This window comes from Capricornis sumatraensis, chromosome 5 (genome assembly GCF_032405125.1).
Source record: "Capricornis sumatraensis isolate serow.1 chromosome 5, serow.2, whole genome shotgun sequence".
Taxonomy (NCBI): domain Eukaryota; kingdom Metazoa; phylum Chordata; class Mammalia; order Artiodactyla; family Bovidae; genus Capricornis; species Capricornis sumatraensis.
Window position 1 is genome coordinate 52,967,609 of NC_091073.1, and position 14,997 is coordinate 52,982,605.

General features: G+C 40.5%; 1 pseudogene; it reads right to left on the reverse strand.

Annotated features, from left to right (window-relative positions):
• Positions 1-13,650: 13,650 nt before the first annotated feature.
• LOC138079692 (large ribosomal subunit protein uL22m pseudogene) lies at positions 13,651-14,263 on the reverse strand (annotated as a pseudogene).
• Positions 14,264-14,997: the final 734 nt, after the last annotated feature.

Genomic DNA, 14,997 nt, shown 5'->3' on the forward strand with positions numbered 1-14,997 from the left:
ATCTGGGAGCAAAGACTATGAGCCACAGCCCTGCCTTCTCAATGTTACCCCATGCAGTGCGTTACCCTGAAGAGTCCTTACATTACTGCAGAAGAAACCCACATTGGTTATTTAGTCTCTCCTTCTTCTATAGACAATTTAGGACTGCCAGGCATAGGAAGAAAACCAGCAACAAGAAAGCAATATCAAGATAAGTAATTGGAAAACAAATAATTCAGGAAACAAAGCAATTATAGTTAAAATCTTCAGAGAGATTATCTATCTGTAAACCAAGTTGAAGGTACTATCAATAAGGAGCAATCAAAAAAACAGAATTAACCATTAGAAATTATTAGTTACTAATATTTTAAAAAACACAATAAAATAATGGAAGAGTCAAGGTGTTGCTCAGGTCTTACAATAAATAGAGATTTTAAAGTGAGATAAAAGCTGAGACCAGTTTATGTTTTTGTGTATTTTACCACAATAAAAAAACTTTTTTAAGTTGAGAAAAGACTAACTCAGCAAGTCTTGCATTCAACAAATCAACTTTCAAGAGAGCACAGAGACCATGATAAAGAGGAAATTAGCAAAGAAATAATGAAAATCTTTTAAAGCCAAGTGGTCACAAACCTTCCACTTGAGAGGATCTCAGTTCAGCTCAGTTCAGTCGCTCAGTCGTGTCTGACTCTTTGCGACCCCATGCATCACAGCACGCCAGGCCTCCCTTGTCCATCACCAACTCCTGGAGTTCACTCAAACTCATGTCCATCGAGTCAATGATGCCATCCAGCCATCTCATCCTCTGTCGTCCCCTTCTCCTCCTGCCCCCAATCCCTCCCAGCATCAGAGTCTTTTCCAATGAGTCAACTCTTCGCATGAGGTGGCCAAAGTACTGGAGTTTCAGCTTTAGCATCATTCCTTCCAAAGAAATCCCAGGGCTGATCTCCTTCAGAATGGACTGGTTGGATCTCCTTGCAGGCCAAGGGACTCTCAAGAGTCTTCTCCAACACCACAGTTCAAAAGCATCAATCCTTCGGCTCTCAGCCTTCTTCACAGTCCAGCTCTCACATCCATACATGACCACTGGAAAAACCATAGCCTTGACTAGACGAACCTTAGTCGGCAAAGTAATGTCTCTGCTTTTGAATATACTATCGAGGTTGGTCATAACTTTCCTTCTAAGGAGTAAGCGTCTTTTAATTTCATGGCTGCAGTCACCATCTGCAGTGATTTTGGAGCCCCCCAAAATAAAGTCTGACACCGTTTCCCCTGTTTCCCCATCTATTTCCCATGAAGTGATGGGACCAGATGCCATGATCTTTGTTTTCTGAATGTTGAGCGTTAAGCCAACTTTTTCACTCTCCTCTTTCACTTGCATCAAGAGGCTTTTTAGTTCCTCTTCACTTTCTGCCATAAGGGTGGTGTCGTCTGCATATCTGAGGTTATTGATATTTCTCCCGGCAATCTTGATTCCAGCTTGTGTTTCTTCCAGCCCAGCATTTCTCATGATGTCCTCTGCATATAAGTTAAATAAGCAGGGTGACAATATATAGCCTTGATGGACTCCTTTTCCTATTTGGAACCAGTCTGTTGTTCCATGTCCAGTTCTAACTGTTGCTTCCTGACCTGCATACAGGTTTCTCAAGAGGCAGGTCAGGTGGTCTGGTATTCCCATGTCTCTCAGAATTTTCCACAGTTTATTGTGATCCACATAGTGAGAGGATCTACTAAATACCTAATTCAAGAATTTAAAAATACTTATTCCTAAACATGTTACTCTGAAATTTAACATCAAGCACCTGGTGGCTCAGAGGTTAAAGCATCTGACTCCAATGCAGGAGACCCGGGTTCGATCCCTGGGTCGGGAAGATCCCCTGGAGAAGGAAATGGCAACCCACTCCAGTATTCTTGCCTGGAGAATCTCATGGACAGAGGAGCCTGGTAGACTACAGTCCACGGGGTCACAAAGAGTTGGACACGACTGAGCGACTTCACTTTCACTTATTATAAGAAGAACATCTTCAAATCTTCCAAAACAAGTCAGCCAAAAAAGAACACGCATCTAATTTCTCATTAGTACAGTGGCTGCTGAAAAGCAATAGAGTTATGCTTTCAAAAGTTTAAGGGCAAATAATTTCCAGTCTGTTGTGGTAAGATTATATCTTGAAGTATTAATCTGGATATTTCCTATGCATTTCTTTAACCTCTTTACTTAATGTGAACCCCAAGGGTCTATATTTTTCCCCATATTTCTATTCAGGTAAGCATGAGTCACCCACTTTGTAAGCAGCAACAAAGACTATAAACTTAAAAATAAAAAGCCTTTAGACAATCAGATGGAAGGATATATCTTCATGTTTGCAGAGCTAGTTTTTCCACTCGAAAGCCTAGATAAAAGATGGATCCAGGAAAGGGGAAAAAAGAGGAAAGGGACCACTTCAGAAAGGAATCACAAAGGCTCAGAGGAATGGGGTTGGAGTAAGTTTGGTTGCCTGGAAACTGATTTGTTGCTGAGTTGTGCACACTCGTTGCAGTCTCCAGTGAGAAACTCTACCCTTGTGATATGATGGCTGGTCATCATCTATTGAATGTCTAATGTGGTGGGATACTCATTAGTATGAATGGCTCACCCACACTCTGACGGTATACACTTAAGACATTTTGTGGGATGCTGGTAACATGAATATATAAAAACAGGGCTGGACAAAACCAACTGATAATTTCAGTGTTTTGGTTATGCTTGAATACTATACCCAATCAAACTATCAAATGCATTAATGAAACATAATTTGAGACACTTATATCTTAGTTTTATGCCATTCTTAAGATGTTTCTTGATCTATTTTATCAAAATGAGGAATAGAATCAAGAAAGAAAATATGGAATTTAGGAAACAGTAGATGCACCACAAAGGAGCAGTAAAGGAAAGAAGTTCAAGTATTCCCAGAATGATAGCTGTACTGCAGGCCTAGAAAATAAGCAGTTCCTGTAGAAGCAGAAGGATGGAGTTCTTTGGAAGGAAGAAAGGTCTTTAGGAGGGTGATCCTGATGGAAAAGATGGTGTATGGACAGAATGTTTGTGCCTCCAAAATTCACATGTTGAAATCCCATCCCTTAATATGATGGTATTCAGAGTTGGAATCTTTGGGAAGTAATTAGGATTAGATAAGATCATGTAGGTAGAGGCTTCATGAATGGGATCAGTGTTCTTATAAGAGTCAAGACACCTTGCTTCCTCTCTCTGCTCTCTACCATGTAAGGACACAACAAGAAGTTGTACTCTGCAACCCAGAAGAGGGCCCTCATCAGAACTCAGTGGTACTGGCACTCTGATTTTGGACGTCTAAACTCCAGCACTGTGAGAAATAAGTTTTTGTTGTTTAAGCCACCCAGTCTACGATATGCTGATATAACAGCCTGGCCTAAGACAGATGGTAAGATGGAATAGAATTTCTCCAAGCCAATACTTTAAGAAAAAACAGAGAAAAGAGAGAGACATTTAGAAACTTAAAAATAAAACTCCACAAGAAAAATATATCTAAATATGTAGCAAACTCAAGTATATAATGGTTTTTAAAATTTTCTAAATTGTAAGAAAAGAGAACTCCATTTGACTTTGAGGAAAAGATATCCTCCTACTGGTGCTGAGTTTATATCATTTGGCTCAGTAAAGAAGTGAAAGTATTTCAAGCATGTAACTTAGACCAGCATTTGCACAGCCCTAATAACACAAAAGCTGCTTTTTTTTGATTTGTAAGGAAAACTAGACTGTAGTAGCAGAACAGAAAATAAATTGGTAATCTTGATAATGTAAAAGGTTAAAATAAAAGAAGGTGGGCCATGGCAGGAGGAAAGCTAGAGAAAAGAATGGAACATGACTCTCTTTTAATAAAGCTGGGAGTTGATAGATAACACATAAAAGTGATGACAAAACAAACAGGTGCAGGTAAATCATGTACAGTCAAAAGATAACCAATAGAAGAACTAGGGGGAAAACAACAAGAGAGACACCTAGCATTGGAAGAAGTAGAGAAGAATGTCAAAAACGAGAACTAAAACAGAAACATTTTAAAACATTGTCTTTAGTTCAGGCTGTTATGACAGAATATTACACATTGGCACTGGTAGGTTTAAACAAAAGAAATTATTTTTCACATTTCTGAAAGTTGGGAAATCCAAGATCAAGGTACCAGCAGATCCAGTGTCTGGTGAGAGTATTCTTCCTGGTTTGCTGAGGGCTGTGTCCTCATGGGCAAGGGGGAGGGGAAGGGACGGACAGCAGAAGGAGAGGGAAGAAGGGGGAGGGGGAGAGAAAGTTCTCTCCTTTTTTTACTCTTCTTATAAGGGCACTAAGCACATCTATTTCTGCTTTATTGACCATGCCAAAGCCTTTGTGTGGATCACAATAAACTGTGGAAAATCCTGAAAGACATGGGAATACCAGACCACCTGACCTGCCTCTTGAGAAACCTGTATGCAGGTCAGGAAGTAACAGTTAGAACTGGACATGGGAACAACAGACTGGTTCCAAATAGGAAAAGGAGTCCGTCAAGGCTGTATATTGTCACCCTGCTTATTTAACTTATATGCAGAGGACATCATGAGAAACGCTGGTCTGGAAGAAACACAAGCTGGAATCAAGATTGCCGGGAGACATATCAATAACCTCAGATATGCAGAGGACACCACCCTTATGGCAGAAAGTGAAGAGGAGCTGAAAAGCCTCTTGATGCAAGTGAAAGAGGAGAGTGAAAAAGTTGGCTTAAAGCTCAACATTCAGAAAACGAAGATCATGGCATCTGGTCCCATCACTTCATGGGAAATAGATGGGGAAACAGTGGAAACAGTGTCAGACTTTATTTTTCGGGGCTCCAAAATCACTGCAGATGGTAACTGCAGCCATGAGATTAAAAGATGCTTACTCCTTAGAAGGAAATTTATGACCAACCTAGATACCCTATTCAAAAGCAGAGACATTACTTTGCTGACTAAGGTTCGTCTAGTCAAGGCTATGGTTTTTCCAGTGGTCATGTATGGATGTGAAAGTTGGACTGTGAAGAAAGCTGAGCGCCGAAGAATTGATGCTTTTGAACTGTGGTGTTGGAGAAGACTCTTGAGAGTCCCTTGGACTGCAAGGATATCCATTATAAAGGAGATCAGCCCTAGGTGTTCTTTGGGGAATGATGCTAAAGCTGAAACTCCAGTACTTTGGCCACCTCGTGTGAAGAGTTGACTCATTGGAAAAGACTCTGATGCTGGGAGGGATTGGGGGCAGGAGGAGAAGGGGACGACAGGATGAGATGGCTGCATGGCATCACTGACTCGATGGACATGAGTTTGAGTGAACTCCAGGAGTTGGTGATGGACAAGGGAGGCCTGGCATGCTGTGATTCATGGGGTTGCAAAGAGTCAGACACAACTGAGCGACTGAACTGAACTGAACTGAAGCCCATCTTAACAGCTCCACCCTCATGACCTAATTAACCCCCAAGTACTCCACTTTCAAATACCACCACATTGAGGATTAGGGTTACAATATTTTAATTTTTAGGGGACACAAACATTCACTCCCTAACATCAACTATGGAAAGTAAAACTGAGGCTGGAGAGAGGTGGGGAGATAAGTGTTTTTTATTATATACTCCTCTCTGCTCCTTGACTTATTTTGAGCATATACTTCTTTGATTAAAACATTTTACATACATTTCAGGAATCATCTCCTCTGTGATGCATCCTCTGACCTCCCTCTACTAGCAGAGCTGGTCATTCATCTATGCCCTGGTTGTAGTTATACCAGATGTTATGGCCTAAATTGTACCCCCCAAAAAAAATGTATATGGGGGACTCTAACCCCCCATGTGACTATATTTTGGAACTAGAGCTTTTAAGGATGAAGATTAAATGAAAACAACACAGTCCTACTGTATAGCACAGGGAACTATATTCAATATCCTATAATAAACCATAATGGAAAAGAATATTAAGAATATATACGTGTATTTATAACTAATCACTTTTCTGTACAGAAGAAATCGATACAACATAGTAAATCAACTATACCTCAATAAAATAAATTTTTAAAAAAAGATTACATGAAGTCTTAAGGGTAGAGCCCTAATACAGTAAAACTGGTGTCCTTACAAGAAAAGGAAGACACTAGAGGTTTCCACCAAGTGAGGACACAGCACAGTGACAGCTGTTCGAAAGCAAGGTAAGAGTTCTTACCAGGCCTTGACCATTTGACCAGGCAGGTACCCTGATCTTAATTCCTAGCCTCCAGAACTGTGAGAAAAGCAATTTCCTATTGTTTAAGCCACCCAGTCTATGATATTTGCTATGACAGCCTAAGCTAATATACCAGATTTCACCGTCATGACTTGATACATCTGTCTCTTCTTCTGGATTGTAGACTCCTGAGAGCAAAGTCCCAAATTAACATAGCTGTCATGTCTTGAGGACTTACTATGTGCCAATCACTGTACAAGATAATCACACACTATCTCATTTAAACCTCACAACTTTATAACATCAGAACTATTACCCTCATTTTACAAATAAAGAAACTAAGCCTTGAAGAAATTATGTGGTTTGTCTAAATTCATTAGAATCTATTTATACTCAGATTCTCCACACTCTCGTGCTGCCTTCTTTGTCTTCTGTTTCCTTGCCTCCTAGAAATTCCCTATATGAAGCTGATTTTGAGGAGTCGCCAGTCAATGTCTTGGATAAATGTATTCCAATCTCGTCAAGGGAAAAGGACCTGTTTCTCTTTACAATGATATATTCCTGAACTTAGTATTTTTGAACCCTTCTACCTCCCATGATAATAAAATGAAATAAAATGTAAAAGCCTGTCCTCCAGACAGATCCATCTATATAACTTAGAGAGCTCAGTGCAAAAAGAATTTGCAGGGCCTCTTATTCAAAAATTAAGAATTTCAAGAGCTCCCAGGATGGTGAATACATGGAGATTTGGGGAGAATGGTGCATCATGGAAGCTCCATGCTCCTTCCTACATACCTTGCCCTATGCTTCTCTTCCAGCTGGCCATTCCTCAGCTAAATCCTTTTATGATAAATCAGTAAATATTTCCCACTTTGGACACCCACTTTGCATTATTCAGAGAACAACCCACTCCATCAATCTCTCTGCAGCAATATGTTGAGATCTTCCTCGTTCCTTTTTCAGCCTCAGAGTCCTCCACTGTGTGGCTTATTCACCCACTCCATGCTGATAGACTTTTTCCCTGTTTCTAGTCCTCTGCTATTACAATAGAGTTACAGTAAATTAAGGAAAAAAAGAATTCAAGATGGCAACAGCAGGGCATTAAGTGAAGTGCAGGGCCCTTCTACACGCAGGCCCTTGTGTAAATGTATAGTCACATGTCCATGAAGCCAGCCAAGCCCCTACCTGCAGTATTTTCAGCTACCTTTCTTTTGAAATCAATCATAAGTCCAAGTTTCTCATCATCACATACGAAACTGTTAGTCACACAAGAGCAGAGGTTCAGGTAGAGTAAGGGTAATTGTGCATCACACACCTACTTCTTTCTTTATGGAAAGTGGTTATCTTTATCCATTTCATCTGTTTGATGGATATTTAGATTGCTTCCATATCTTGGCTATTGTAAATAATGCTATGAATATTGGGGTGCATATATTTTTTGAATCACTGTCAAGTGCTGGTTCTTGATAGACAAATGAACCACTTTCAGGGACTAGACAACCAAAGGAGAAGTGGGTCTGTACAATGCAGGAGACTCTGGTTCAATCCCTGGGTTAGAAAGCTCTCCTGGAGAAAGGAATGGCTATCCACTCCAGTATTCTTGCCTGGAGAATTCCATGGACAGAGGAGCCTGGCAGGCTATAGTCCATGGGGTCGCAAGGAGTCAGACATAACTGATTCAATAACATTTTAAACATGTATACACACACACGCACACATATATATACATACAAAATGGAAAATTATTCAGCCATAAAAAGAAGAAAATTTTGCTATTTGCAACAACACAGATGGACCTGGAGGGTATTATGGAGGGTAAAATAAGTCAAACAGAGAAAGAGAAATATTATATGTTTTCACTTACATGTAGAACTTTAAAAATAAAACAAATATAATAAAACAGAAACAAACTCATAGACACAAACTAGTGATTATCAGTGGGGAAAAGGGTGGGAGGGCAAGATAGGGGTAGGGGATTAACAGGTACAAACTACTATGTACAAAATAAATAAGCTAAAAGTTTATATTGTACAGCACGTGAAAAATAGTCAATATTTTATAATAACTATAAATGAAGTATAATCTATAAAAATTTGATTCACTATATTGTACACCTGAAACTAATATAGTAAGTAACCTATACCTCAATAAAAATAACACATAAATAAGATACAAGGATGTAATATACAGCATAAGAAATATAGCCAATATTTTACAATAACTTTATATGGAGTACAATCTATAGAAAATATTAATCATTATGTTGTACAGCTGAAACATATTATAAATCAACTATTCTTCTTTAGAAAAATGAACAATGGACTTCTTGGTGGTCCAGTGGTTAAGAATCCTCCTGCCAATTCAGGGAACATGGGTTCTATCCCTGGTCTGGGAAGGATCCTACATGACAAGGAGTAACTAGGCCTGTGCACCACAGCTGCTGAGCCCAGTGCTCTGGGCTCTTGAACCACAGCTACTGAGCCTGAGGGCTGCAACTACTGCAGCCCTGAGCCCTAGAGACCATGCTCTGCAACAAGAGAAGCCACTGCAATGAGGAGGCTGTGCACCACAGTGAAGAGCAGCCCCCACTCACTGCAACCAGAGAAAGCCCAAGGACAGCAGTGAAGACCCAGAGCAGCCATAAATACAGAAATTTAAAAAAAAAATTTTTTAATGCTGCCAACCCTAGCAAAATTATTCTATATGGAGTGCCCCATTCTCAGTCAGTAGTTATCGAGTTTCTAAACCAGGAATTGCAAATCCAGTACCTCTAGGAGCCAGACATGGATAAGTGAGGTCAGCCAGCTGAGGATTCAGGAAACTGGAGAGCACTTCTGGGTCTCTACTGCAGCTGTTCCCTTGGTCCAGCTGGTTCTTACGTCACACCAATGAGAACTGGTGTGGTCAGAAATTCTGAATTTTCAAGCAAACCTGGAAATAGATTTACCCCAAATTGTAAACATTAGCAACTAATTTTAATAATTACAAGAAAAATACGGCCAAATAAGAACTGTCTGAGGGCTGGAAATGGTTTGAGAGCCCTTAGCTTGAGCCCTCCATGACAAAAGATTGATTTTATCCTACAGAGTTCTGAGAAAACTAAGTTTGGACCAGAGTCCCATAAGAATCCACACTCTTGAGAATACTTAAGGGGCTAGGATGTTTGAATGAGGAAGAACAAAATGTCTGGAGACATTTTTGTTTGCCACGATGGGTGGGAATGCTACTGGCATTTATCTAGTGGGCAGAGGCTAGTTGAAAGTGAAAGTTGCTCAGTCATGTTCAACTCTTTGTGAACCCATGGAGTCCATGGAATTCTCCAGGCCAGAATACTGGAGTGGGTAACCGTTCCCTTCTCTAGGGGATCTTCCCAACCAAGGGATCAAACCCAGGTCTCCCACATTGCAGGTGGAGTCCTACAATGCAGAGAACAGTTCCCACAGCAAATATTCATCCAATCAAAATGACAATAGTGCTGAGGTTGAGAAATCAGCTCTAAGGCACTGATTTACACCTAGAGTGACGCTCTCGGGCAAAGCTTAAAATGCAGCTCCTTGGGTTCCCAACCAGGCTACTCAGTCTTAGCCCCTGTGAGTAACACTCAGATATGTACATTTTAGAAATCCGCCCAGGTGATGTTAATGCATGCTAAAATGCAATAGCTAAGAGCTATTGACATGAAATAATAGAATCTAAAGAACTCATTTATATCTAGAGAACTACCACCACATGTTTAGCAAGGATACATGTTTAATGATAACAGAAAAAACTTATCAGCTGCAAAATATTCCAGAGACAAAGCAATAGTATCAGAATAATCCACCCACAATCACAACCTGCTCCAAAAAGATAGGGGAGTTATAAAGAAGACAAACTGTCATCAAGGCTTTACCCTTTAAGTAGAAAAGATTATTTCCTAGACTGCTGAAGGTATTTTTTAAAAGTTTATCAATATGAAAAACAAATCAGCTCTAAAAATCACAATTTTAAAGGCAATCTGTATTCCTAAAGTATCACAAATTCAAGAATTTGAAATTGAGATATATGAAATTAAAGAGAATTAATTATAAATATCCTTACTATCAGTACATGGGAAACTAATTTAAGCTTTATAAAGCAACCTGTATGTAAGTTTGTTTTGTCATGTTCCATTAACCCTAAAAGTGTGAATTTTAAAAGAAATACTGCCAGGAACTCTCCCTCTCTTGTGGGGTGCATTAGAAGCTCCCTCATTCCAGAAAGGGCAATAGATACACTTTCCTTCTTCTCTGTCCAATTAAGTCCCCTCTAGAAGGAGTTGCTCTTATTCACAGAAGTGCATCCCACCCCCCGAAGGTCAGGAATGTGTGGTGGTCATCATCCCTAGGACATAAATGGAAAATTCAGCCCAGAAGCATAAGTACAGATAAGGGGAGCTCTGTCCCTGGGTTGATGTAATAAGAATTTCAAGGCTGTAAACCCAGATAAGCAGTTTGAGAGAAACAACTTCCTGGGTAGTAAAATTATTGCCTTGTTTGCAAGAGTAAGTTTTTTCTGACTTGGGGAGTAAAAGGCATTTTGCAGACTGTCAAGCCCCCTGAACTCTGGAAAGGCATCTAGAAGATAAAGGAGACATTGGAGAACGCGTTCACACTCTGGTGAACTTACCTTGTTTATAACCTTTGTGCTAGCCTTTTTCATTTCTTTTGGAGGAAACCAAAGTTAAACTAGCCATACATAAGCCAAATTGCCATTACAGTATTGCTTATTCTCAAACCTAGATAAGCTTCTACGGTATGGACTAACTCAGAGTGAGTAAAAAGGTTGAGAGACAGAGTTTACCCTGGGGAGTAGCGTTCTGAGGGGTTCACTCCCAGAAGCAGCAACACATATCCACAGAGGAAGGAGAGCCATCAAAATCCTTAGGACAAGATAACTAATAAGGACCTACTATATAGCACAGGGAACTCTATTCACTACTCTTTAATGACCTATATGGAAAAGAAGCTTAAAAAAAGTGGATATATGTATATGTATAACTGATTCACTTGGCTGTATGCAGAACGTAATACTGTAAGCTAAATGTACTCCAATAAAATTTTTTTAAAAAGAAAACAAAATGAAAAACCAAAAATCCTTAGAACATTACATAAAGAACTAAATTTTTTTACAAAAATCCTTAGGACAGAAAAGACAACATCTCCAGGGCCTCCCCTATCCTCTCAACATCACCCTATTGACATCCTTGATAATCACACAAGGCCACCCAGACCCTTTTTCGTCCTTGGGACTCTCATACCTTGTCTCAATGCCTATCCCTCATAGAGTTCAAGGCTTTATACCTCCCTCCCCAAAAGAGAGATATTCAAGGCTCATTCTGCTCAGTTCTTTCAAGTTGAGGAAATTAATGTGACAGAACTCACTAATGCATAAAAAAAGCAATTTGTTACCTTTGTGGGGATTCAGAATACATCACCTCCAAATATGCCACTTTGGCATCCTGATTATTTTGAATTAAGGTACTTGAGAGTTGGTGCAAGAACAGTCTGACCTACATATGACCTCCTGAAAGAGAGATAAATCTCCCATGTAAAAGATACTCTGTGGGCTTCCATCTTGGCTCAGGTGGTAATGAATTCCCCTGTAATGCAAGAGACACAACTTCGATCCCTGGGTCAGAAAGATGCCAGGTGTACCTGGTACATATGTAATTACATTCATTTTTCTCTTGTTAATATGTCTTTCATTACTAGGGGTTCTCAGCCAAGAAACCAGAAGAATAGAGAGAAAATAATTTTTCCTTTCCTGCACCTCCTTCCAGAAAATATTTATATTTAAGAAGCTGTTAATAACAGAAAGGTAATTGTTAATCCAACATAAGTGATCTGTAAAGGTAAATTTCCAAGGACCAAACCTCCCTGATGGAGATCTTCCACCCCTCCAAATCATCTTGGGTAGTTAGAATGCAAGCCCTGGAAAGATGTATCTTGTAAAGACGAATCAGCTGGAGAGTTCTCTACTGTTAAAATCCCATTGAGAAATGGAAATGCCCTTCCCCAAGATGATGTTTGAAACAGAAAAGTTAGATAGCATTATACCTGGAGCCTGCAGTACAAATTTCTTTATCTTCAAAAACAACAACAATAAATTCCCAAAGAGAGAGCACCTCAAACTGAAAAAGTAACCAGTTATTTTCCATTATCTTTGCAGGGAATGAGGGGAAATAAGAAAGACTGTCTCTCCCTTGGCCTCGTTCTGAACCAGCTTACCCATCTTTGAAGCTGAACTGCTTCCAATGCAGATATCACAGGTATTCATGGTCTCATTAACTAACTGTCTCTCCACTAAGAATAGCAATGGCTTTAAAGCAGGCTGTTATGTAAGGAGTTTTCTTCTGTTGTTATAATAAATATTAAGTTACAGAGTTGAGAATATTTTCAACCACAAACAGAAGAGGCATCAATGAAAGAGAGCTGCAGCTCAGAGTGAAAACACTGGAGAACTGAGCCTCCCTCCTGCTCCAAGAGACAATCTCTGCCCTTTCTATTGTGCAGTCCCAGCTGAGGTAGGGAAAGGCAGGTCGAACAGCCTTTAATAGTTTACAGCTGAAGACCATTTAGGTATCAACATTTCTGGCAACAGGGGAGAACCCCGGTGGCTTGTGGGTAGTGGGTCAAACACAAATTCTAAGCTTGAGTGAGTGGTAAGACTGATAAAGTTTAGCTCTTAAGATGTAGACTGAGTGCTTTGCCTGCCATTGAGGAAAAAAGGTATTAAAAAAAGAGAGGGAAAGAGAGATGTAGCACTTCAGCCCCACTCTGTCACTCGGTTACCCTCATTCACTGAAATGTAAGCTGTATGTGGCAGGGCCTTTTGTCCGTTTTACTCACTGCCGTATTCCCAGCACCGAAGCACTATCAGGCGCTGAAAAAATATTTTCCAAGTGAATCAATATATTAGTGTTGTCTTGAAGAAGTCAAACAGACAGTCCTTAGGGACGATTTCTTCACTGATTATTTCCCCTATTTGCCCCACAGCATCGCTACCCTTGTTCAAAGAGCATGAGTGCCTGAGTGGCGTTGTGTGAAAAGAAGCTGATAAAACGTCAGTGGTGATGCTCTGGAGGAAAGCCGCAAGGCCTGAAGGTACAGATGAGGGGGTTGCGGTGGAAGTTTTACTGGTCAGAAGGGAAGGGTGGCCAGAGCTACATGTGAACGCAGATATGCAGATGTTAGAGGAGGGGAGAGTGGCAAGGGCAGTGACGGCGGCAGCGAATCAGGGGGAGTTTGTTTAATCGGATCAGGAAGGCTGTTTAAGCAGCCGGTTTTCTGCTGGCTTTGGCCTAGAGCCTAGTGAGGATGAGCTACCAGCTACAAATGGAGCCAGGGAAGAGGAGGGCGAGCAGAGGAAAGTTGAAGAATTAGGGAAGACTGTTCAAAAAGGACTGGCCATTTTAGCCTTCCATTAAAAAGAAGAGCAAGGGGGACAGAGAGCACAAAGAGCAGAGGAGAATCTTATCAGACATCCTGGAGCTTCCATGATGGTCTCAATGTTGTGTCCTTTTATTGTTTTCTTGGAAGGTATCTTGGCCTTGGTTCTCTGAAAAATGGAGACTTTGCAACTAGTAAGTCGTTTTGTTTCATAGAAACTAATTTTTTGTTTGTTTTTAGAAAACCAATAGTAAAGTTTATACTGTGGATTCTGAATTCCCCCATCATACAGTGTGAATGTGATGGCTGGGTTTTGAAACTCCTGAATATCTTCTTTGGTGTGGGTTACACTGTCTTTGGTGCCTCATGTGGAGGTGAGGGGCCATCCACCAGCTTCACAAAATAATCCCATGATCCCAAAGCCACCCCCCTGGTGATGTCAATGTGTATCAAGTACTGGCCTTGCCCTGAAGTGGACTCAGCCGTATACGAGTTGGATCTGAATTGTGATCTCCCACTGCTATATCGTGGGCTTTTAAGAGAACCTCTTTCATTATTCGGGCCCCTGTTTTTTGGTCACTGAATTCCAGTTGAGCCAAAGTCTGGTCAAAGGACGTTCCTCATATCAATTTTGCCAAATACCACATCTTTGCTGTACTTTGTCTTCAACAATGGTAGATTTCAGCTGGTATCTGAGAAAGTTCTCCAGGTAGTTGTGAAGGATACACAATTTTATTATTCTCCCGTTTTCGAGAAATTTCAAGAGAAGCACTGGTGTGGATATGTGATTAGGGTGAAATGTTGTAAGATGAAAGAAGCCCCAAGATCAGCTTCTCCCTCACTTCCGTAACACATCCAAACATTCAGGTCTTGCAGCCACCATCCTTCCTGGGACTTGTAAGTTGCTTGTTTAGGAATATGATTTGGGGAGCAATAGGGCAGGACAGGGAAGGGGAACAGGGAGGGAAGGAGAATCAACACAAGGATATGAAACTGAGCTGACAATTGCTAAGGACAACTGGTGCTTTCTCCTGCCCAGACCTTCTGAAGAACTGATGGAAAGCTCCTCTGAACTGTCTACAAAGGGGAAGACATGTTAGAAAATTAACATTTATAACAGCGTTACCTAATTTATAGATGTTGGTCAAATTTTCCCACTTGTCCTCTCCTATCCTTTTTTTCATCCATGATCTAATCTGGGGTCAAATGTACTCACAGTTCCCCTGGCTCCGTCATGTCCTCTGATCTGCATAGTTCCTCAGTGGTTCCTTATCATGACCTTGACACTGCTGAAGAGGACTGGCCAGTTATTTTACAGAATGTGACTCAGTTTGGGTTTGCCTGATAATGTTTCATGATTCAGCTGAGGTTGTACACTTTT